Source organism: Strix aluco, chromosome 2 (assembly GCF_031877795.1).
Source record: "Strix aluco isolate bStrAlu1 chromosome 2, bStrAlu1.hap1, whole genome shotgun sequence".
Taxonomy (NCBI): Eukaryota; Metazoa; Chordata; class Aves; order Strigiformes; family Strigidae; genus Strix; species Strix aluco.
The window spans coordinates 61,643,695-61,667,168 of record NC_133932.1 but is presented as its reverse complement, the minus strand read 5'-3'; the positions used below and the strand labels follow the sequence as shown (position 1 = coordinate 61,667,168).

Genomic DNA, 23,474 nt, shown 5'->3' with positions numbered 1-23,474 from the left:
GCCCTGCCTGAAGGGAGGAGTGATTGGGGCTCACCTCAGGTGGTCTCCATGAGAAATCTTGCACTGTCAGGACTCTTTCCTTTGCACAGTTTCTCTTACTGCTTATTGTCACAGCTCAGAGTGCAAACCCTGAATCATATCTCTACTATTGAGCTATATATAACTGTATTTTTCCTGAGTGATGTTCAGTTGCCTGTGTATATGGTCTTAAAACTGTTTATGATTCTCTGCTAGAGAAAGTTTCTTCATTTTTTCAATGTTGTCATCAGCAGTCAACAGTATTCAAGCTACAATCATGGGGAACCCTGGCTAATTTTGCCTTATAATTATGGTCATATCATGATCAGGGCATGTGTCACTAGGACAGCCATGTATTGCCTGCATATATGTTGAGAGGAACAACTTAGGGTACATGCAGTGTCTCTATGGAGCCCAGATAGCATGACCAGGCTTCATTTATCTTGGGACCAGTTCTGTAGGTCTGGTATTCATGCAAGTCCCAGTGAAGTCTGAGGCAGCTACATGTGCTATGTGCACAGCACTTCAGAGCTTTTTGCTTGGTAGGTAGAAGCCAGCTCACCCCGTCTGAGCTCATGCAAACTCACTTTGTTCACATGCTGAAAGAACTGAAAGTTGGCTTCTCTGCAAAAGCTCATGTTGAGCATCGATAACTGCAGCTGCGCTGCTTGTGGCTGGCACAGGGCACAATATAAATTCACACATGCCTGGACAGTGCTGAGCAGATGTACCCAAAGGCACGACGCACAGGTAACAGGAACCCCAGAAATAGCTAACTACAGGAGCAGATGTACTGTATCACCTAGTTTTTAAAGCAGTGTTGTATATGCATACAAAGGAAAAGAAAGAGCCAACATAAGTATTATTTTTTCCCTGACTTAACACTTTTTTCCTGGCTTCTCTTCAGTTTGGCAATTTGATACCAGTTAGAGGTATGACTGGTAACATACAAGAAGTGGAGATTATAAAATGAGAACAAAAGAAAAAGATTTCTAACAAAAGCTGCACCTCTTGTTCAGTTTCTTTGTGACTACTTGAGCTATCGCACTAATACAAAGAGATACAACAGCAATAGCACCCTGAAACCACTTCTGCTATTGTTTCATTCTTCTGAAAGTCCTCAAGTGCAGGTGAGACAGCAGGTCAAAATTCAGCACTTCAGCTGAACCAAACTGCAAGTGCCCTCATTTTCAGGCTTTGGTTTTCCTCTCAAGTCCTCACAGCACTTCGGTAACTTAGATACATAATTAAGACAAAAATAGGATTCTGTCCTTGTCTAATATACTGTTTCTGCACTGAGAAGTACATAAGTGCCCTAATTATAGTCAAGATATACGCTGATATAATATTATATGAATGCTACCTACGAAATAATCACAGACAGAAGTCAAACATGTTCTGCAGCTGGTTTTGTTGGGGGAGCTAGTCTCTGCTCTTATCAACAAACAATACATTGCAACAGCTTGTTATTGGCTTTAGTTGAGTTCCTCTTTACTGCTAGCAAAATGCCCTGAGATATCTGTATCATCGCTGCTCTGCAGATCATTACTGGAATCTTGCCATCTTGAGATAAAATAATGAAAGTGAAGATGCTGGGCTTTGAAGGGTGCTATTTATTGACCTATGCACTAAAAATTAATGTCTTAACTATAAATGTTATGACCTCGGCATTTAGCTCCAACTTAATAGAGATAAATCTGGGTATTCAATTTGTAATTCAATTTCAGTCTGTATCTCACAGTCTCTTCTACCACATATATCTGTGGTCTGCTCTTTTTAAGCGTATGGGCAAGCAAACACATTCTTGCAATGTAGGCGAAGGTATGAATCCATATCTCATCAGCCACTCTACATATTTGATCTCACTCATACATACAAAGGAGATTGCTTACCCATTTGGGATAAAGTTTTGCAAAACAGCTCCAGGTTACCATGTGAGAAAGTGTATTCATTACTATGCCATAAGACATACTATACTACAGCCAATATACTACCACCTTACGCCCTACATTGTCTGTGTCATGAGTTGTCTGCTTGCCCACATGCTTAAGGTAAATAAATACAGCCATGATATTTCATATGGTGACCACATGCAAGCAGCACAGGCTGGTATGAGGTGAGAACAGCCTTAGCGTGATGCTGATGCAGGCAGCGCCTTATGACAAGGTGCACCAGCAAAGTAAAGGAGAGGTGGGAAGCCATCATGAGGAAATGTAAAGCATTATTATTTATCCAACTTATAAAATGAATATTATGTATGAGATATTGTTATAATACACTGATATAATAGTATATATTAGATATTATATATTAAATATGATTTATATGATATATGTATGCTATAAATATTTTTTCACTGGTACCACAAACTGAAATACCTAAAAACCCCATAATCAACACCCCAAGTACTAGAATTTCTCTCTTTTTTATTGGATGATGTTTTAGCTTGTGTTACTGATTCATCATATATATATGTGTGTGTATATACATATGTGCACAGCATTATATATGTTATGATATTATTATATTGTATGTTCATATATAATAATATATGATATTATTTTCTTGTTTCATAGTATAGCTACAACTGATAACATTCTTGTGTTTTTAAACTTTTTTTCAGGACTACAAGTGAAATTTCTGCTATTTGTATGTTAAATGTTAGTAGAATAAGCCTTTAAATGAAAGGAAAGCAATCCTACAGTACAGGAAAATGTAATGTAAAATGTAAATTTAAAGTCTGAGTTTCACTGGGTCCAAAACACTATAGAGAAAAATGTGGGCTCCAGAGCTCAGCCAGTCTTAAAGAGAATTTCCTTTTAAGGTGACACCTAAAATTCAACCACCTGGAAAAGCATACTAAGTCTGTGAGCTGCAGTGACAAGGACAAACACATAAAACTGCATTTTTAAAAATTTGCTTAGCTTAACACCTAGACTGGAGAATTTAGAACTTTTAAAGTTTTATCAAAAAACAAATCCACATATTTTAAACACAAGGTTCAGGTGATTCCAAATGTAGCTATATACATAAGATTCTGGTGTGACTCAGTCTTCAGTGAGGTGCCACACACCGTGACAGCTAATTAATTACCCTTAATTAATCATCTCTTGGCTGTGGATCAAACTATTGAGGCTTATCTGAGCTCTAGCTGAGGCTGGGGTCTAACCTCAAGTGAAATACATGGCTTTGTCAGAGCAAGAAGGGGGCCCCTGGGTGGCATGAGCTCTCAAAATGAGTCTACAGGACAGAGAGGAACTTGATTGTGGTAAGAATTCAGGTGTGGGAAAAGAAAACACAATATTCTTACCCTCTGGCACTTGAAAATGACAAAGCAAACACTCTTCCCTTCCCCCGAATAGTTTATAAGGAAAAGGAAATCAAACTCCTCCTGTTCTGCTAAAACCAACTAACACAATAAAACAAATGCAATAATCCGGCAGAAAAGAAATACTCTGAAGAAACTTTCAAGCACACCATAAATGAGCAGTCCCACCACGGACAAGCAGTCCCTGCCTTTCTGAGCAGAATGGACATTTACTGACAGAGGAATGGCAAGCTGGAAAAAAACCTACAGAGAGGAGGTCCTTTGGTGGCACAGATTAAAATATCATCTCCCTTGGGGAGCTGATTATGGACTTTATAGATTTCAGTTTGAAAACTGCCCGTTGGAGGGGAAGACGGTGAAACTTGTGGGATATGTACAGACAAACTCTAAGGTAGTTTTGAAGACTGGTACAATTATGATCCGATAAGATACTAATAACAATAGAGCAGTAGCAGACAGCTCTTTAGAGGCAAAATCTGGGTTGTTAGGAGCCCTAGAGACCTCTAAGTAACATACTCTGAAATATTACTGTATTTCTGCAGCTTCAGTTAGTAACTTGAAAATAGATGCATTGGAAAATAATATAAATGTACTAAGAATAAAGGAAATGTTTGGTGCAGATAGCAACTATTCAGGAAAATATGGCTTGACATAAACCAAAACAGGGTAAGGCTTCTGTTACTAAAGGTTATAGTTTTTAAACAAAAGACTAGAGAAAGCCAACTGACACAGAAAAGCATATAGTTCAGGATTACACATACTTAGGGGTGGGAATGTTATTAAATCCTCTGTATTCTTAGAAAAAAGGGCAGGAAAAGGTATTAATAAAGTCCAGGAAGGAACCGGACAAACAGTTTCTATGTGTGAAGTGTATGAAGCAGATCACGTAGAACAGTCAGCCAGAAAAAAACCCACATATTTGTGTCTCTACAGATATGTAAAAAGTGTAAAAATGCTGATGCTGACTGACCTGGTTTTCAGCTGGGAATCAGACCTAATTTAGGCATCTGAGAAGTCTGATGAAAGAAAGTAACTGTTGGAAATGGTATGGCCAGGGCACACGCTGGTACAGCCCTCCCAAAATAGGCTGTGTCACTGAAGGATCGGTGCTCTTGTATTACAGGAAGCTTGGTGTCACTTCCAGTAAACAGTTCAGCTGCATCAACAAATGAGACAGAACTTCCATGGGCTGAAGGCTGTAACTGCAGGACTGTATCATCAGTCACATAACGAGGATGGTAAATGTCGCAGCAATGTTCTTGGGATAGAAAACCAGATGTGAGAGCAAACAGTACGGAAATAACAAAACCCTTCAAGTACCCCTAAACAAAATGGGCAAATGCGCTGTCCTGGTTTTGGCATGATGTGTGTGGTCAGGCACCACAAGTGCTCGTGGAAACCACTTATTCAAGATCCAGAGGGGAGCTCCTTGCAAGACAAGGAGAACCAACTCTTGACTCAGGCCTCTGTCATCCTGAACCTCTGCAGCAGCAGGACCACCAACCTGGGGTCTCCCACTCCACCATCAGGATACCCAAGGGCTTTGGCCTATAGCCCATTGCAAATAAATTTCTACAACTTCAGCTGCTTAATTTAAAAAAATAATATTCTATTGTCTGTGTGTGAGGTTTGACCCTACCTGTGTCTACTGGATATGTCTAAGGAGACAGAGTTTCTCTTTTGCATTTTTTTCTGGATCCTTACAGTGCTCAGCTGGAAGATACACACCAGGCTGTCCCAGCCATTGCTTTGGACCATTGACACAAGCAGCGCTAGATAATGGCAAGGCCCATCAGAGAGGGGAGCCTACTGGTGAGCCTGGTCCTTTGCTACACACATACAGAATTAGGTCTTGGAGAAATACCAAAGGAAATTCTATTATCACTGAAGAATCCCTTTTCTTCTTAAAAACACCCTCTCCTGTCCCCAGAAGAACAGGTGCTCTGACTGAAAGTAGAGAGGGCCCTTAGTTGGTACTCCGAGTCTTGCTTGGTACTAATAAACCACACGCGCTTGGGGCCGTTCTTTGCTGTGGAGGTTGGCTGGCCAGGGACGGCCTCTGCCCATGCTATCAGGCTTCTTCAGCAGGGCAATGGCATGCAGCCTGCTTACTCGCTGCTGAACCTTGCTTGGGAACTGGTGGGGAGAAGTCAGCTAGCACAAACCAAATCTGCACCAGGGATCCTTCTTGTGAGCTAAGGGTGCAGAGAAGCATGTTCCAGGGACCAAAAACTTTCCTTGGAGCTGATTAATCTATTAGCATTGATAAAACATGAAAATAAAACTTGTTGTCTCCAAAGAAATGCCATAATATATGGAATATCTGGTGAGAAATAAGACTTGGTAGAAAACGACAAGCTTGAAACCTGGGCTCTCGTGAGGGCTTCCCTATCGAAAGGTTTTGGTTCCCTTTTTCACTCTCTTGTAGTGCTGTAGATCTCAAAGGAGAATTGCTGATGGGAGCTCCTTCATTAGCAGACACCTGATGCTTTGGCAGTGATTGAAATGTGACTGCAGACCCGACAGCAGCCACCTTCTCTTCTGAAGCTCCAAGGATGCCCTCAACTTCCTGGAAGTAGAGACAAAATGGTGTTTTTGAAAACACAACCTGTCCCCCTGCCTGCTGTGAAGGAAGATCAGCACCAACTACTTTCTTGTTTCTCTCTCTGAGAATAGTGGAGGTCACTTAAGTTTTGCTACTACTTAGTTCCCAGCTCTATTTTGGGCCCCATGGCTTATGCTTGCTCATGGGAAATTGAGGGGCTTGGAGCCGTCTCAGGGTTTTCCTACAGACCTGACAAGCCTATGCTTTCCCTAGCCCTGCTGGAATCACCTGGGGCTGGGGCACAGTTTCTGCACATGTGTGTGGTGTCCAGCCTGCCTCTCTGTGCCATATCAGCCTGGCGGTGGAGAGGCCTAGCGGGGCACGCGAGATGGAGTCACCGATGCCTGCGATAGTCACTTAGCTTTGCAGCCCGTGGGGGATTTAATGTGGTTTGGCAAGCAAATGATGGAAAGAGGCAGTGTTTTGAAACTCATTCAGGGAACTGAAGGAAACAGGCCCAAGTCCTTTTAATTTTAACATCCTAACAAGTCTTCATAAAAACATAAAGGCAATAAAAATTCCAGGAGAGCAGCTTTAGTATCATTTCTTTTTCTGTGTGTGTTTCTCAGTCTCTTGCTGCATTGTCATAGACATATACAGAGAGGAAGAGAAGGAAAGCAAAGTTTTAAGCTTGAAAATACATGCATTTTCTTGAGCACTGGGGTTTAGTAAAGGTTGTGCATTACATTTTCATAAAAGAGCCTGGAAAGGCAAAAAAGTTCTCAGAACCCCTTCTAACACCGTATGTCCAGCCATGTAGGTGAGCAAAGCCATAGTGCTCTAACATCTCAGATACCAAAGATAAGAATGCAGTGATAAAAGATGTTTCATCACATGATGTGGGGAAAGTTTTGTACAAGTTAGAACTAGCTGCTCAATGCAGGTTCCTCTTTCAATTCTCTGAAACTCTTTAAAAAAATTACACACAAAGAAAAAAACAAATTTCAAAAGCGGTTTCCTCAGTTCAAACGTTCCACCACTCCCACACCATCTCTATAGATGCTACCGCTAAGACATACTATAAACTACATAGAAAAGTTGCTTGTGTTTGCACTGCATAGACTGATAGTTTTTAGAGCATTCTGTTACACCATGTTATAAACTACCCTACACAAAAAAATTAGGTTTGTTAACTAGTTTTGCTTACATGTTTCTTTAAAGTAAAAGAAATCTATCCTTTTTGTACCAAGATTAGTAGAAAGAGAAGACACCTAGCAATTCATCAGCTAAAACCTATCCTTTCTTTTTAAAGGTTATACAATCACAACAGGAAATATTTTGAAATGGTCACACTAATCACAAGACAGACTACTTTTTAGGCTGAACATGTGTTTATGCTAGTCTCTTATTTTTAGGTCACATCACATGCTAACTCCTTGCCATTGCCATTTGTATTTTAATTACAGATGAAATAATAACTTTTGCAGTCTTCAAGAATAATAGGATCATACTTCATTCTTGCTTTGTTCTTACTTGCTATACTCAAATACATAATCTGACAGAAGCAAAGAGAACTAGCTAGTTTACATTTAATTAAATATGTCTGGCTTTTGTTTGCCTCATAGTTATTGACCTTTTTTTCTTGTTTCTTTAAGCACCTGCAGCAAAACAATATTTGGGAAAGATGCTAATTTTGGCCTAAGTCTTCAAAAGGAATTAGGCATCCAAGTATTTTTGAGGAATCAGTCCTTAGCAATAACATTCCTGACTGGTTTCCATGCTCTTTTCTGCAAAAACAAACGCAAAAGCAAGCTTGTCTCCTGATGCCAAAACTGTCAATGAAAAAGTAGCAACAATGCTTTGACCAGGATATCAGTATGTCAATGACCTCTCTTCAGTGGCATGATAACCAAAACATGTCTTTCTAGATCAGAGTAAGGATCCACCTTATCGAACACACCTGTGTAAAGGGATTGCTTTGGCACTTCAAGAGCACTTCCAAAGTGCTGGGATGAAGTGGGTTGAGGACAACACCCACAACAAGCTTCCTCATTGTCACTCCAACAGAAAGCCATGTCAATAAGGAGATGAAGATGTTATTGACTTCACTGTATCTTTTTGTGAAAAAGTCTCCTCGCAAACACAAGAAGTAGATGATTAAGAAACAGTATTTTGAGAGTTGACAAGACTTTAGGTGTGTCCTTGAGGATGATAATCTTCAATTCCAGTGCTCTCTCCTTCGCTTGCTCGGTGCCTTTTCCTACTCTGATTTAATTTTCTTTTTTTTTTTTTTTTTTTTTTATATAATACTAATATATTTGCACTGCTCAGTTACCTGGCTGATGATGGTTTAAGAAATATTAGTGTCTTGCTTTGTAAATGCTCCAAGTGTTATAAGGAGAACAAGTGGCTTTGGAAGTTGCCAGCACAGCATCTGCTTTTATTTAACTGAAGAAGCAACCTGTGTACTTGGATGTGCATTCTAAGATGAAAACTGTTGCTGTAGCACAGTACCTATTGCCTTAGAAGATTTTCTGTTCTTTTCTAGAATGCCTCAAGAATTTAGATATGTTCTGTATCCAGTTTTACAGAAAGTATTCATCCAATTAATTAATTTATTGGAATCAGTGGACTTGTTCTGATGGTTTATAACTATGCTTTTCCCAGATAAGGCATCAAGATCTCTTATGCTGGAATCTCTGCAAGCTTTTCAATGACTTCTTAAAACAGTGCAGTAAGCTTGATGAAATCATTCAAAAGTTACTATGGAAAGCTCTTGAATGAGTGAGTTTTTGTGCCATCTTCTTGAATGTCCAGTTCAAGCCATATTCAAGGGTCTGCGTTTGTCAAAACTGTGTTCAGATATTTTTATTTTTAAATTGAGCACTTCCTTGTACCTTAAATTGTAATATCCAAATAATGAGACTTCCCAAACTGATTCTTGAAACAGATAATTCTTTCTTTACAGGTAAGGGTTTTTCTTCTGCCCAGATTATAATAATGCAATAATATCCTAAGCAGAAAAAATCTCCCCAAACTGCAACATACAATAGGTTTTTCTGCTTCTCAAATGACTGAATAGTTCATATTAAAAAAGACAAGGTATGACTTTGTACACTGGATTTCTGATGTCTCCTTCTTGTCATTAGTCAAGCTCAAGAAAGCCACAGTTCAGCTGAAAACCAGTTAAAAGAGTTTCTTTAGAAACTGGGTGTGAAAAGAGATTGCGGTTAGTTTTGCTCAATCATAAAAAAAGACACACAGGAAAGCAACAAGTACCTAGAGGCAGTTAATACAGAATTCAAATCCACGGATAGAGCCTAGAGCACCCACCATCCACACCTCCTCTAGCTCAGGTTGTATAAACACAGGTAGACAGAGGCACCTGTCTGCCCAGGAGTCTCCACGGCCCCAGCTGAGATGTCCCATACCTCGTTGGCTCACAATTAAGCATTTTGGAATGAGATCCAGAAAACCAGGACACCGAGCAGCAAGCAAGCTAGACAACAGGAAGTGCCTTGGTCCCTGAGAAAGCTGCAGCTTTCAACACTTTGCTGAGGGTTGCAAGGAGGCCACTAGCTACAACCATATATTATGTATGAAATCTCTCCTGGAGCAAGATACTTGCATCAGTCTTATCTTCCAAAAAAATAGAAGGATCCACACCAGCAGCAACAGTACTGTTCACATTTCCCAAATGTCACTCAAGTGGGGATGTGGGAGATATGAATTCATTTCTCTTCAGAGTGACGAGATTTGAATCTACACCTCCCACCAGGCAATAAGATTTTCTATTAGTCACTTCATATAAAACATATAAATTATGTTGAAATAGGTACTGCAGTTTGGATGTCTTCTCCTCTCAGGTACTGAACAAAATACAACAGTCTTGTTTTTTTCTCCACCCATGGACTCTATATCCCAGTTGCAGCACACAAATTGGAACAAATTCAGGTGCAAGAGTAAAGATAATTTGTAGATAAATAACTTTAACATGCATTTCTGCAGGAATGGTTGATTCCAATCAGATTAGGTAAACATCCCTAATCTGTAGAGAGTGCTTGTAGCATCCACAGGATTAAAGGGCACATGGCATTGCCACCTTTCTTCTGGCTGTATCCCATGGAGGATCTACTCCAGTAAGTCTCCGATAAGTGCTTTGACTATTTACAGTATATGGGTGCTCAAAATGATACAGTGCAAGGCATAGTCTTTCCCCACTCCATAACTGTGGATCATTTTAGGTCTTCAGTCTGAGTTGGGTATTAGGATATACATGCTTCTGAGCACTTAGTGACTGGGCTTCACAGTTTTGATATTTGGCACCCTTAGCAAAAGCTGAGCAGCTGAAGACCTCAGTCTTGAGTTTTAACATTTACAGTGACAAGAAAGTATTTAGGCTCCTAAAGCCTTTTTTCAATGCTAGCATTAAAATCAGATATTGGAAATTCCACCTGTGAAGAAATCTTTTCTCCTTTAGTGTGAGGTTGGGGTGAATGCCAACGAGTAGGTCAGGCATATGAACATGCAGAGGCCTGATGTTGGGCATATAATGTGAGCCACAAGTGCACATTTGTCTTGCTCTGCCTTCTGGGATTGGACCCCTTTTGCAGAAGAATGTCCTTGGCTTGTGCAGCTAAATCATTCCTTGGTGAGCATAGTCCCACCCTGGCTGGATTGCCTGTGCTGTCTATTGTAAGCCTCAGTGGCAGTCAAGTAAAAGTACTTGCTTTTTCTGCTTTTGCAGCAGTCTCAATGGCTTTTCCCTAGGTTAAAATTCCTGGCAAGTACTCCATACTGTACAGCCGCTCAATCAGCTAACCAGTCCTCCCAGATCATGGTATGTCTGCAGACATTTTAACTTCTCCCTTGCCAATCCCCATGAGAACACGTACCCTGTTCATAAATCCTATCCCAGCAGACTAGGAAAGGCATGGAGTGGGGAAAAGCTACCTGGCTCAACTCAGCATTTTTGTGGCATTCTCCCAGACAGAGCAGTCTGGATATAAGGGACTTGTGCGGGTGGACGAGAGTGAGTCTGGCAGGTGGGTATGGTGCCTTCACTGCAAATCACCAGGCTGAACGCTTGTGTTTCTTTCTCTTCTGACAGGCAGGAGAGAAGTAGGGCAGTTTCTTGCACAAACGTACCTGATTCCTGGGTTGTTTAGAGAAAGATGGTGAGCCTTGTCTCAAAGGTGTATAAGTATATACTTGCTCTACCTCTTGCTGAGGTCCTTTACATATCCTCCCTCCCCCAGGCTGAGATGGGAGAACAGTATAAAGATTCTGTAATTACACTGACTACGTTTACCTATTGAGAGGGCAATTACACAGGAAGATACCTAGGAAGCTGTTTTCCCCACTTTAAGGCTAGAGAAAAGGACTTCAGTAAAAATGAAAGCTGGGCTCATGGAGTTACAATGTGTGTGGGGCAGGTTGGCCTCAGAGGGGAGAATAACCTAATGCTTTTTTAACAGAACTAGGCCCATGGGACATACATGGAGTAGTTCACACACACCTCCTCACCCCAGCACAAGACCTCAGCTATCTCTTGTGACACCCTGTCATTGCTGGTATGACTAACTCGTATCAGTGGATATGTGGATGCATCACTGTGAAGGACAGGGTTTGAGGAAAGTAGCAGATGATCAGGTCTTTTTTAGTGTTGTGTGGTGGCAGATAGCAAGTAATCCTGATACTTACGATGCAATGTGTGACGTAGGCTTGTCAAATAAAACACTATTAGAAGGATGAATAAGACCATAAGATTCTCAGTGGTAAAAGCCTGACAAAACCCCATTCCTTACCAAATTGTTGTCACTTCTTCAACCCCATCTTGTTTTTCCGATGAGAAGCTACCTGAAAATTTGCTTGGCTTTCATATTCCCAGTTGGGTGGGAAGATGCACAGATCAACTTATTCATAGACTGTAAACAAAGAAGAAAAGCACGAGTATCTAAGAGATTGTATATTGAAGAGTTAAGAGGAAGGGAGGAGAAATGAGGAAGTAGTGGTTGAAACAATCTGCTTTGAAGAATACAAAAAGTTTAAAAATACTTGATAACATTTTAAACAGAGTGTACGAACAACACAGAGGAGCCCCAAGCTAGGTGTTTTTTTTGGGGGGGTAGGGGCATTCAGAACTAGTGGAAACTATAATGGGAACTTCAGAAGTGGAAACTCTGTAGGTTTAGGCAAAGAACAAGCACAGGTTTCTCACCCACCCAGACTGAAACATGAAGTGAAGGGAATATTTCTAATAATGAGAAGAGAGGTTGGTTTCCAAACCCTTCCAGTATAGGGTAGCATTATCTTTTCTACCCAGTTATTTACTTTGAGAACTATTAGATCAAAAGTATATAAAACAGAACAAGTGCAGTAATAAGGACAGCTGGACTGTCAGTGTCAAAAAGACAAATACAAACTGAGTTGCAAAGAACATTTACATACTTTATAATTCTCATCTAAGAATGCTATACTGGCTTTTAAAATTATACTATATTTGGCTGTCTTTCCACTGGGGAAATACTCTTGTTATTTGTCATCATTGACAGTAGTGATTCAGCAGCAGTACGATCTTTGCAGCCCTAACACAGAGAAAAGAGTTCTAATGCTAAAGTCACTGTCTCTTAGAGATGTATGTTCAAAAAACTGCTGTCATTTGCAACTGTCTGTATGCAGGGCATTGCCAAAATCTACGGCACTGTGTTTTACCAGTGTGAGTGGTCATGGAAAAGGATCTAGATTAGGATGGTTTTGGATTAATTTATTTCATAAGTGAAATAAATGTGAATAAAATTAATATAAAATAAATAGATAACATTGAAAATATTTAATCTTGATCTTCAGAGCTATTTAGTAGTTTAATTGCTGTAAGCTTAACTTTCTGCTTCCATTTAACACTTGTGCATGAAGTAGTAAGAGAGCACGTAACAGTCTGTAAGATTTTTATTTATGAGCACCACTGTGAGTTGCTATCTTCACTGTCTTTGATGGCTACAAATCAAAAGAATTAAGCTTCAGCTCAGATCCTGAAAAAGGAAATAAGCACCCACAAGATAGTCACTACAGTACTTTTCTCCTCTGGGGGAGGAGAGCATTGAGGCATTAATGTTGACACAGAAAGTGTAGACTGGATCTATTTCAGGGGAGGCTTGGTTGTTTGCCTTCTTCCCAGAAGAAAGTAAAAGGGCACAATGGCACTGGGCTGTAGAAATGGAAGGCCAGGACTCTGTGGACTACCATGGGGATAACGTGCACCGAGATGCTGGGCCAGGCAATGCTTTCTATGAGCCAGTCAATAAATACTGTTCACAGAAACAGCATAGGCTGCGTTTTTTTCAGTACACCTTCTTACCTGACAAATGAGGTTTGTGGGTGGGCATGTGGCCTCATCTGTAGGGGAAGGATGTGATGTGGGAGAATCCAGAAAGGGATGTGGGAGTCCTGGGTGACAGTCAGCCAGAGCAGGCATCAAACACTTCCACTTGTTCACTTTATCATTAATTTAGAAGCAAGAATATAAACAAAAACCAAACAACTACTGAGCCTGGCTGCTGTTCAGCTTTGCCTGAAAAGGATCTTTGGTCTATATCACAGGTCTGTATTTCCCCTCTCTCCCTCAATAAATGAGAACATCTTGGTTAATTCTAGCCAAATCTGATAAAGTGTGTAGGTCCCAAGATTAACTAAGTTTCTGTGCATTGCATAAAAATATTTGGACAATTCGAAAGCCACTTTCATCCAATTCAGACATTTACAATTCCACCTAATATTTTTAGTTCCTTTCCCTGATTTCTACAACTGCATATGGTTTTCTGTGCGTCATGGCCATAATAACTCAGGAGAAGTTTGTAGACATATGCAATGACAGTAATGTCCATCTTCACTATATAGTAATTCACTGTAAGTCATAGAATTGTAGGAAGAAAATAGGCTAGTGTTTTCTACTGTCCACAGAGCCACTGGAGAGCTTGTTGGTGTTATCTCCCCTATTGGGAGAGTGCCACTGTGATTCTCATGTTAATTGATCAAAATGTCTCTCATCCATCCCTTTTTCAGCCTGGGATCAAAGAAATAGAATTGTAGCAATGGCAGAGTATTTCATGAGGTTACAAAAACTGGTCTGCAAATCCTACACCAAATCCTGCTTGACTTAACACATGACAGACCCAATTTATGAATGGACCAAGACCCAGTGAATACATTTATCTTCCACTGAAGGCAACAGGAAGTGAGAGCATTTAGCATTCAGCTCGCTTGGGCCCACAGCCGGACACAAAAACATCCTTGATATAGAAGTGTGACTTTATTTCTAATGCCTGGCACACTTTGAATTTCTGGACAGTTCTTTATGAACAAACCCCTACTCATTCCTTTCTTTCTTTCAGATCTACTAGAAAAGTTTAAGCAATTGATATATGGAAGGTGAGACCTTTTTTTCTTTGCTGAGGCAGGTGGGGGTAAAGAATCCTTTACAGCTCCTGTAGCATGTTAGTCTGAACCATAAAATTGTTGGCAATGGCAAGCTGCAACTCTACGTTTTTTATTTCAAACGTGAGGAAGTCAAATCCCCAGGTTCCCTCACACGCTTTAGAAGTAGGCAAAGATGTTTCTGACCACCTATTTTTCCTTCTACACTCATAACTACACTGGTCCAAGAGACAAGTTAGAGCAGCCAGAAGAGTAGGCACAACCAAAGAAGCCAATATTTCTCTAGTACAATTTATCTCTCTCTGCTTTCCTACTGCTAACCGGCATAGGAATAATCTTTCCATATGCCTGTGTTCCCTGTATAACAAAGTGATCCCCAGGCACTTCTGTGAGAGACTTCAAAGTTCATACTGCGGCAGCAAAAACTGTGAGGTGCTGAGAATCCACCCCACTCAGTGTAAACATTTTCAAGCCGAGGGTAGATCAACCATCTATGTTACTGATATCCAGATCAGTTATGATCTCTGCCTCTCTCCTGTGGGGGTAATCATGTACTCATGTAAGACAGCCCACAAACATTAGCAGGAATAGATGTGTGAGTCAGGCAAACCTATCAGCCTACCATAACATGTAAAACTGCACCATGTCCTGTTAGTTTCTCTGAGAAGTGTTGATGGAAAACTTTTCATTTCAAAAGCTGAAAAAAAGCTTTCATAAATATGTATGATTTAAAATATCACACATTTAACATATGCTGAACCTGAAACATGTCAATGATGAGTTTGTGATGCTATTTTATCCACCAAGACCAGATTTTAAGGTTATGTATCTACACAGCAGAGAATTACTGAGATCATGAAAGCCAGACACCTAGCAGGAAACTTCATTCTTCATCCTCTTAGAGGTGTTAATGATATCTTTATGCCCCATGGAAGAAATGTGTGACTGAGAAGGCATGTCTTCATGTGAAAGAGGGGGTTCCAAATATTTTTTTTGACAAACATGTACAGATTTAGGTTGCGAATTGGGCTGATAAGGAGATGTTATGTGCAATGTGCAAAGCAGTGTTTAGTTCAGCTTAAGAGCTTCATCTTGCTCCTGCTTAACTTAGTCTCACAGTCTTGTGCTAGCAGCCAACTTCTGTTAGCCGCAAACTTTTTGACTAACTATGTATTGCTAATGACCACAACAGGTCTGAGCAGTGCACTGATTATTTAAGCACTGTGTAACTGAGATTGTCATCTTTGCAGAGACATGGGATTGAGGGGAAGGTGTTCCTTATGAAAATGTTTTCTTTTCCTTCCTTGTCAAGATACTCACAATGCTCGTATATCTCAGAAAGGTTGCTGCTCTAGCAGCCTGGACAAATAAACAGCTGAAAAGCCTGGGAGCCAGAATTTCATCAGCAGGTTCCCCTGGTTGCTTTGCAGTTTAATGATCCTACTAGTGAAAAGCTGGAAGTCAACAAGCTGAAGAGAGCCAATCAACCCAGCTGCCAAGAAACCTTACAAGTCAGTTGGCTGAAAATGGACAAGTTTAAGCCTGACCATTTCCATTTGATCTTTTTTGGAACCAGTGCCCACCCAGCAATTTTTCAAAGACAAAATACCCCATCAGAAAGATTTAGACTTTTTTCTCCTCATTGTTCAATGAGTGACACTATGCCCTATGTACAGTGCACTGTTCAAACTTTTGTCCTCAACACCAAATAAATAATTTATTTATGGGCATTTCTGTGGCATCCAGTGCTGTATCATTAAAGTGCTTCAAAAAGACCTGCAAATTTCTTCTTTGCTGCCTTCCTTTAATATGAAGATTATTTAACCCCATATTGCAAGCAGAAGAGTGAGGAATGGAGGCCCTGAGTTGCCTAGGACCTGATTTCTAAGAGTATTTGGCATTATATAAAATGTTACTGTTTCAAGGCCACATTTCTATTGACTGTATCTGGATCTGTGAGTACTCAATACTTCTGCAAGTCAGACCCAGGTGTCTTTTAATAAGCATTTGAAAATGAGGAACTCGGAGTTAGTGCCTGTTTCTGAAAGCTTAACCCCTTGAAGCCAGATCTGAAACAGGATTTCAGGCTCTGTAAGATGAACACCACATGAGTGGAAGGATTAAGGCTCCAGTGAAGACTTAGGTGTCTCAGAATAGGATCTGAAATAGTCAGCAAAATTATGAGGAACAGTGTGAAGTCAGTGCTCTTCATGTGCCACACACATAGGTCATCTGGAAGAGACGATGGATGAGCCTTGGAAACATGAAAACTTGGAAAAAAAAATCTTAGTGAGTCTCACAGAACATCCTCTCTCTCGCAGAAGAACTACTTGAAGACCCGAACCTTGAACCAGTTTGTGAAGGTTCCCTTTATGAAAATTCCCTGTTGCCTTTTCTTTCTGGGGACTGAATATGATTTGCTACAATCTTTTAAGATGGTTGATAGAAGAGAAACACTTCCCTTCCCTGTTTAAATGATAGACTAGTGGTTAAGGTCAGGAAACTGATGTCTCCAGTTGCCTCCCAAGTCTGACCATGGGACTTATTATCTGAGCAGGAGATTGTTTTAACCACAGAGCTGCTGGGCACCGCCCATATTTCACATCAAAGATGCGCAATAAAAAATTATAGATACAACAACTCAGGGAAAGACGAAAACACCATGCAGGAGGGCAAGAGATTCTCTAGCCTAGTGACAGGGGCAGTCATCAGTTGTAAGGTAGTGGACATGGCCTTGTATCTACTGTTTAGATTGGCCTTTGGGGTTATCCAGTGACTACTTAATGTGAAACAGTGTCTTTGAAGATGAGACTAGAGATGAGGTCTTTTGCCTTCTAGCTGAACAATATTTCAGGCATCTGCTCCTCTTTAGTCCAGTGACACTGCTTGCTCTTCCAGCTTCAACTGGCCAGATGCAAATCAGCCCAGACTGTGACATCTAGCATACTATCTAGCTAGCAAGGAAAGAGGTGGATAAGGCTTTAAATACTTTCCAAAGAGAGTGTTGAATGTGCATGCTCTTTCTCCTAGGAGAGTTCTCTAGAGCAGGAGTTACACTATTTCCTACTCCTTGACTATGTCTGAAAAGAAAGTACTTGTATTTCTAAAGAAGAAACATAGTGTTACTGATGTACTTTAAGCATGCTCCTTACTGGCACTAGGCCAGCTCTCTCAGTCCTGTCAAAATCCAATTGCTCTATAATTGCAAATGGATATCTGCTCTCTATTTGTCCTTAAGTATCTTAAGTACTGCTATCCTAAGTACTGCTATCTTATGTTATGAGAAGCAACTACTAGAGTATAATTCCCGAGTAATCAGAGGCTCTGTAAGAATTGTCCCCACTTGGAGCTCTGAAGTTCCACCCCAGCTCCATTTCAGGCCTTTCTCTTGTAGCCTTTTCTTATGGAGGTGCCCTTTTCTCAGCATCATACAAGAATTTCAGGCAGAATCAGTGGCAGGATCTCATTTTCCAGGACATCATTCAGTCACTAAAATCACAAGGCTACTTTGCCTTTTCCTGCAGTCCTACCTCAGTTAGCATGTGTCCTCCAGCAGCAGGCAGATGAGAACTGATAAAGGAGACAGGCAATGGTTTCCCTCTGAATGAGCTGTTGATTGATTTTTTTGTGCTGAAGTATTCTTCTGTAATATTTACACTTAGGAGACTGAGGACTATACCAGGTGCACAAGGGAGATGTTACTACATGAAGGGTATGTTAATATTAGTAAAATAAATGCTGTCAGAACCTGAGCTCAGGCTATCAAATTCAGTTCCTCGGGCTGTTACAATTCTGGCACAGTTTTGTTTCACACCAACTAATGCTCCCTCAAACTCTGGGGCCCACACAACCTCCTTGTGTAGTTTAGGAGTTATCATAGACCAAAGTCCATTCACAAAAAGGTGCTTGGATGTAGCCATCCTGTTTCAGAGGCTGAGAACAATTATTACAGATGTGTCAGACAAGCTAAAGACCAGGGTATGACTGGTTCCCACAAATGGATCTAGTGCAAAATTAGTTGGGTAAAAATGTCTTTTCTGTCGAGACCACTAGAGGGTGCAGACAAACCTACTTTGCCTTGAAGATTTATAGGTTACCGAGACCTGGGTATTTCAGGTTTTTCTCCAGAGTATTTGAGAAAAAGAGCTGAGAGGACATCATGCCTTGATGTCCTCTGCAAACCCACTTACGTCATCATGGAGCATGTAACCCAAAGTCTGTCTTTCTCCTGTTAACCACTGTCCAGACACTGCCCTCTGTCCTTGTCTCCCTTGATTTCATACCACCTGTTTTCCTCTTTTTTTTTTCTTTCCCTCACCATTTCTGTTTCTGCGTATCCACAGTTTCCTACCCTACCTGTCATCACCCCCTGTGCTCCAGAAGGATTGTCCATTGATCCCTGCACTGCTTGACTGTCACACTGTGAAGTAACAAAAGTACAAGATGCTTATTCTCCCAGCCTTCAGCTGCTGAACCATTGTATCCCAGAAGGGGGGGGTCTACTTGCTGTACCCATGATCCTGGGAGAACAGGATTTCAATTAGGCATGATTTAGAGAGTCTCAAAGACTGATCATATTTTTAAGAAGTTGTGGAGGAAAAAAAAAAAAAAGAAAGAAAAAGTCTTTACAAGATGATTCCTTTCTTTGTGCTTATTCACCTACTCAAAGCAGAGGCTTGTGTTCCTGAATATTCCCTTATTGCCTCAGCAATTGCCTCATACAGATAAACTCTGCGTGTAACATCCTGCCAAAGAAAATGCAAAACTTTTCATCTTAAATGTTGATCAGACTTACAGGCAGCTCCCTAAGGAATTTGTCTCGCCGTGGTCACCGCTGATGTTTCCGTGCTGCAGCAGATCAGATTTCCTCTATGAGTAAGAGATGCAGAAGGGACCAAAGAAAAAATCCTTTAAGAATCAGTTGTTACAAAAAAAAATATTTTGAAAGGAGCACATCTAAAGATAATGCTGAACAGTGACAAGCACTGATAATACTACCTTTCAAAGCTTTAAAACGGAGTTCACTAGCTGTAAAATGTGCATTTGCAGGATTACTAAAGATGCATAATATCCACATCTGAAGATTAAGAGAAGATAAAAGAGCACATTCTTTTTGGTGACTTGATATTTTTCCTTCTTATTTTTGCAGATCTGAATCAGGTACAGTGTATCTGGCAGTAAGTAACCCTAGTTGCTTCATCATGACTGTACCAGTGCATAATTTCTGTTATTTCAAGACTTAAACAGCAGTTGAGAGAATGAGGATGTGAGGGTAAAATTATTTTCAATTCATCAGCTGCTGAGCCTGAATTCCTCATGCAGCAGTGTGAAAATGTGACAAAAAATGAGCAGCTCTTGGTGAACAAGCTTATAGATGCCTTGACCCAGCCTGAACAACTCTTGGGCCCTCATCAGTCTGTGTACAAAAAGGCAGAATCTCTCTGTTACGATATCAATGAGAGCTAAAATCCAGCATTTCAAAAAACTGAGCTGTTGCATGAAGCATGTACAGATCTATCTCTCTCTTTCTCTAAGTATTTAGTTTTAGTTAACTACTCAACAACACTGAAAAAATAAGACTACCAATGGAAAATTTCAGTAAGGATGGAAGGCTTCCGATCAAAAATATGTGAAAAGACACCAGATCAAACTGACACTACCAAACTCAAGTGATGTAGAAAATGAACCCTGTGAGATATTTCTCATTGATTAGCACCTAAATTTAGACAAAAATTGGATTATATTATCTATTTTAAAGTTACAACCCTAACTCTCAGGCTAAGAGTCACTTTCAGGTTTCCTGCGTATAATTAGTAAGCCCAGAAGGAACAGCAACTTGACCTTCCCATTTGAGAGCTGGCAGTAAGAGTAAACAAGCCCAAACAGTCTCAAAGACATTTACTTATAAAATGACCTCATTTCATCCAGGAATTTTTGAGGCAGTAGTCAAGGGGCAAACACTCCCATTTCTATAAAGTCATTTTTCAGAGGAGAGCTCCATTTTCAAGCTCATTTTGCACTCTGTGAAAAACACGAGAACAGTGTCAGTAAATATGCTTGATACAAAAAACATCCTTCTGTCTATTTGGAGACTTTGCAAGCATTAGTTGTCAGCAGTGAAGCCCCCTGGACTTTTGCTTTAATACAACTTTTTATCTGGAAAATATGCAAATATGAAGTAAAGTTGTCAGGCGGCAATACGTGTGCAAAACACCACTATATCAATGTTTAACAGATTGAGAAATAGTCTTGGTGTGTCTTCATTTTTGAGCAGGACAGGGAGATCCCACCACAGGATAACTTCCTGAGGCTGGGTTGTGGGCTGCTGGGTTTTTACCCTCTAGCCACTGGACCAGAACACAGCAGCTACTGGAGGAGACCACATTTACCATACAAGGAATGGCTTTTCTAGGGTTTTTTTCTTTTCCATCCTATTATGGCCGCTACATATAACGTACGCTTCCCTCTGACAGAGAGCTGGGGAGTACACCCTTTTCCCACACCAAAGATACTCATGCTGAAACAGAGCACTGAGAACAGTTTAAAGCACCTTAAGCTGGCCTTTTCTGTGCTTACAGTCATCAGTGAAAGCAAAATTGTCTGCACAGGCAGATGCATCTAAGTTGAAACCCCCTGTGAAAGACAGAAGGTGTATGCACATTTTCAATAAATCTACCTGAAGGGATGCTAAAGCAGTGGGTAAGCTGCTCGTTGTCAACAGAGGAGGCCTGGGTTCAGTTTGCTCTTCCCACAGAAAGCTGATGAGTAGTTTCCCTTGAGTTGTGCCTATGCAGTAATTGGGGAAAGTGACTGCAGGATGGGTAGGTGCATTTCAGCGAGCTTTCATCTAGCAAGCTGTAGCATAGGCTGCAAGTGTTTAGCAGTTAAGGCCATACAGAGCTGTAAGGAACAGCATTTCCTAGCATCAATACTCAAACTGAGAAGACTAAGGCTGATGCAAATGCTTCTACCCATGCCACAGTCTCTTCCCTAGCAGAATGGTGACATGCTCTCCAGCTGTGTCTAAACTGACGTACAGCTGTTTGCAAGGGAAAACCTGGAATTCTTGATCAGATCACCTGCAGTGGGGAGCTGCAAAAACCAGGTCATAAGTTTGACATCAACTGAGATTCATCTGAGTTCCCCATCCATAGATGACAGTGACAAAACTTCTGTGGCTCATAGAGTCTTTTAAGGATGAAACTCATTACTACCATAGTAGCAATCTCACAAGTAAGGTGGAGGTGATTTAGGAATGAAGTCCAAACACTGATGGGACTTATGTTGTCTGAATCAAATGAGTGCTTTTGAAAACCCTAGCTAGATTCTCCTGACCACTATGTATAAAATCCAGAAAGTGTTTATATCAAATGCTGAGCACAGTCAAGGACCCAATGTCCAAACATTAAAACTGATTACAAGCAAAGACTGAAAAACAAGCAAATGCCAAAACCCTGAATCTCCAGTGTATGACTTCATCCAGGGATCCTCATGGCACATACAATTTCACTTTCTGTAGGTCAGCTTGGTGACAGCACATTATTACAATAACTGCCCTACAGATGTCTATTTTATGCTTCTTTCTGAACTACTAAAAAAACCTTCATGCAAAGAGTCTCTCACCCTGTCTATTAAGAAACAAGAAATGAAGTATGCAAGAGTGCACTGTGTTACGAGACTTCCTTCTGGTGCCCGCCTGTCTGAGCTCAGTTTTTATGCATCAAAAGACCCCGATGAATTTATATCATTTTATGATATGGTTCCACAGTCACTTCTGTGTATGTTTGGCTGCTGCAAACCTCAGGAACGGTCTCAGGATGACTACAATACGTGACTCTGCAATAGCTAAAGATAGATATCAGGTCCAGATTTACAAATAAAATCGGTTCAAAACAATCTTTTTTTTTTCTCCCCCAATATGTAGAAGCTCATTCTTCCTCCTTTTAAAAATACAGTTGGAGACATGCTATGATTTTTACTACTCTCCTTACTAAAGCAATCTGTACACCCGAGAACCCCTTATTTTGATAGTGGTTTGTGCAGAGTGAACTCCTTAAAACTGGCAGGAAGAGTTTTCTTTCCCTTTTACTGCAGTATTTGCTGCAGTAATTCTGACTTCTGACTATGTGTAACATAACTTCTTCATTATCGTTGCTCTATTATTAACTCATACAGTTCTTTATTTCTACAGCTCACAGTCATCTGGCACAAAGACACACATGTACTTCTTGGATTGCAATGAACTTTGTTCTCCCTTCGGATGTAAATAATAGGAGAGAGAACAAATGAGTCTTGACTGAGTCTGACTCCACTGAAAAACAATTTTGAATAAACAGTCAAGAAGTGAAAAGCTGTACCACTTACCTGGTCTGGGATGTACAGTGCACCTTGAAAGCCTCTTAAATGACAGAGAAGGATTAGAAATAGTTGAAAGTTTGTACTCATCCAACCACAGGGCTCAGGAAATGACCGTGTATTTTGCAACGATTAACTCCTTCCTTACTTCTAATGTCTTCGCTTTTTCAAGTACAGTAAAAAAATCCATCTTACCCTTCCACTTCAGTTTGGTAACTAATGCCATGCCCTACACATGATTTCTGTTTCACACTGAGAATATGAAGGTGACTAGAGGAGATGACTCTGATCACCTCCATGGAAGAGAGAATTTGCTGTGTCTTCTGCATAACTGTGACCAAGTACATTTTACTGTTGAGTGAAGTTTATGTGATGAAGTGTAGAAATGACTAAGTAATGGCTTGAGTGCCTAACTCTCATTTTTAGAAGAGGCTTATTCTCAACATGACTTCAGTGCTGCAGTGCCCAACAGAGCAAGAAAAAAGAAGTTATTAAAGGAGCAGCATCCATTGCAGCCTGGACAAGCTTTTGATGTACATATGGGGTATGATACTTTTAAGCACAGGGGGTCTCTAGGTGAAAGTCAGGCATGCTGGAACATCAGGAGTTAGGTCCTCTGTGCACAAAAAACCTTCTGCCCCTAAAAACCCGTTTCCTGTGTCTGAACATACCTGTTCGATTGAAAATAATTTCTGAGTCTAAGCACTATATAAACCCATTAGCCTGAAAGCTAGTAAAGGCCAGTTCCAACAAAAGCACAAACAGGAGCACAACCTGCCTTTGGGGAGCAGGCAC

The 23,474-nt window shown here is 40.5% G+C and overlaps 1 protein-coding gene across 5 annotated transcripts in view; it reads right to left on the bottom strand.

Annotated features, from left to right (window-relative positions):
• P2RY8 (P2Y receptor family member 8) overlaps positions 1 to 22,798 on the bottom strand; it is a 33,455-nt gene extending 10,657 nt beyond the window's left edge. The window contains exons 1-3 of one of the 5 annotated variants that reach the window (XM_074814937.1): positions 22,689 to 22,798; positions 19,120 to 19,193; positions 11,699 to 11,818 (exon numbers count right to left, since the gene is read on the bottom strand). The gene's annotated coding sequence lies outside the window, so the exon portion shown is untranslated. Of the gene's footprint in view, positions 1 to 4,316; positions 6,110 to 11,698; positions 11,819 to 19,119; positions 19,194 to 22,688 lie in introns of those variants that run through there. The other 4 variants (XM_074814936.1, XM_074814939.1, XM_074814940.1 and 1 more) reach the window with 4 other exon arrangements.
• Between the last annotated feature and the right edge of the window lie 676 nt (positions 22,799 to 23,474).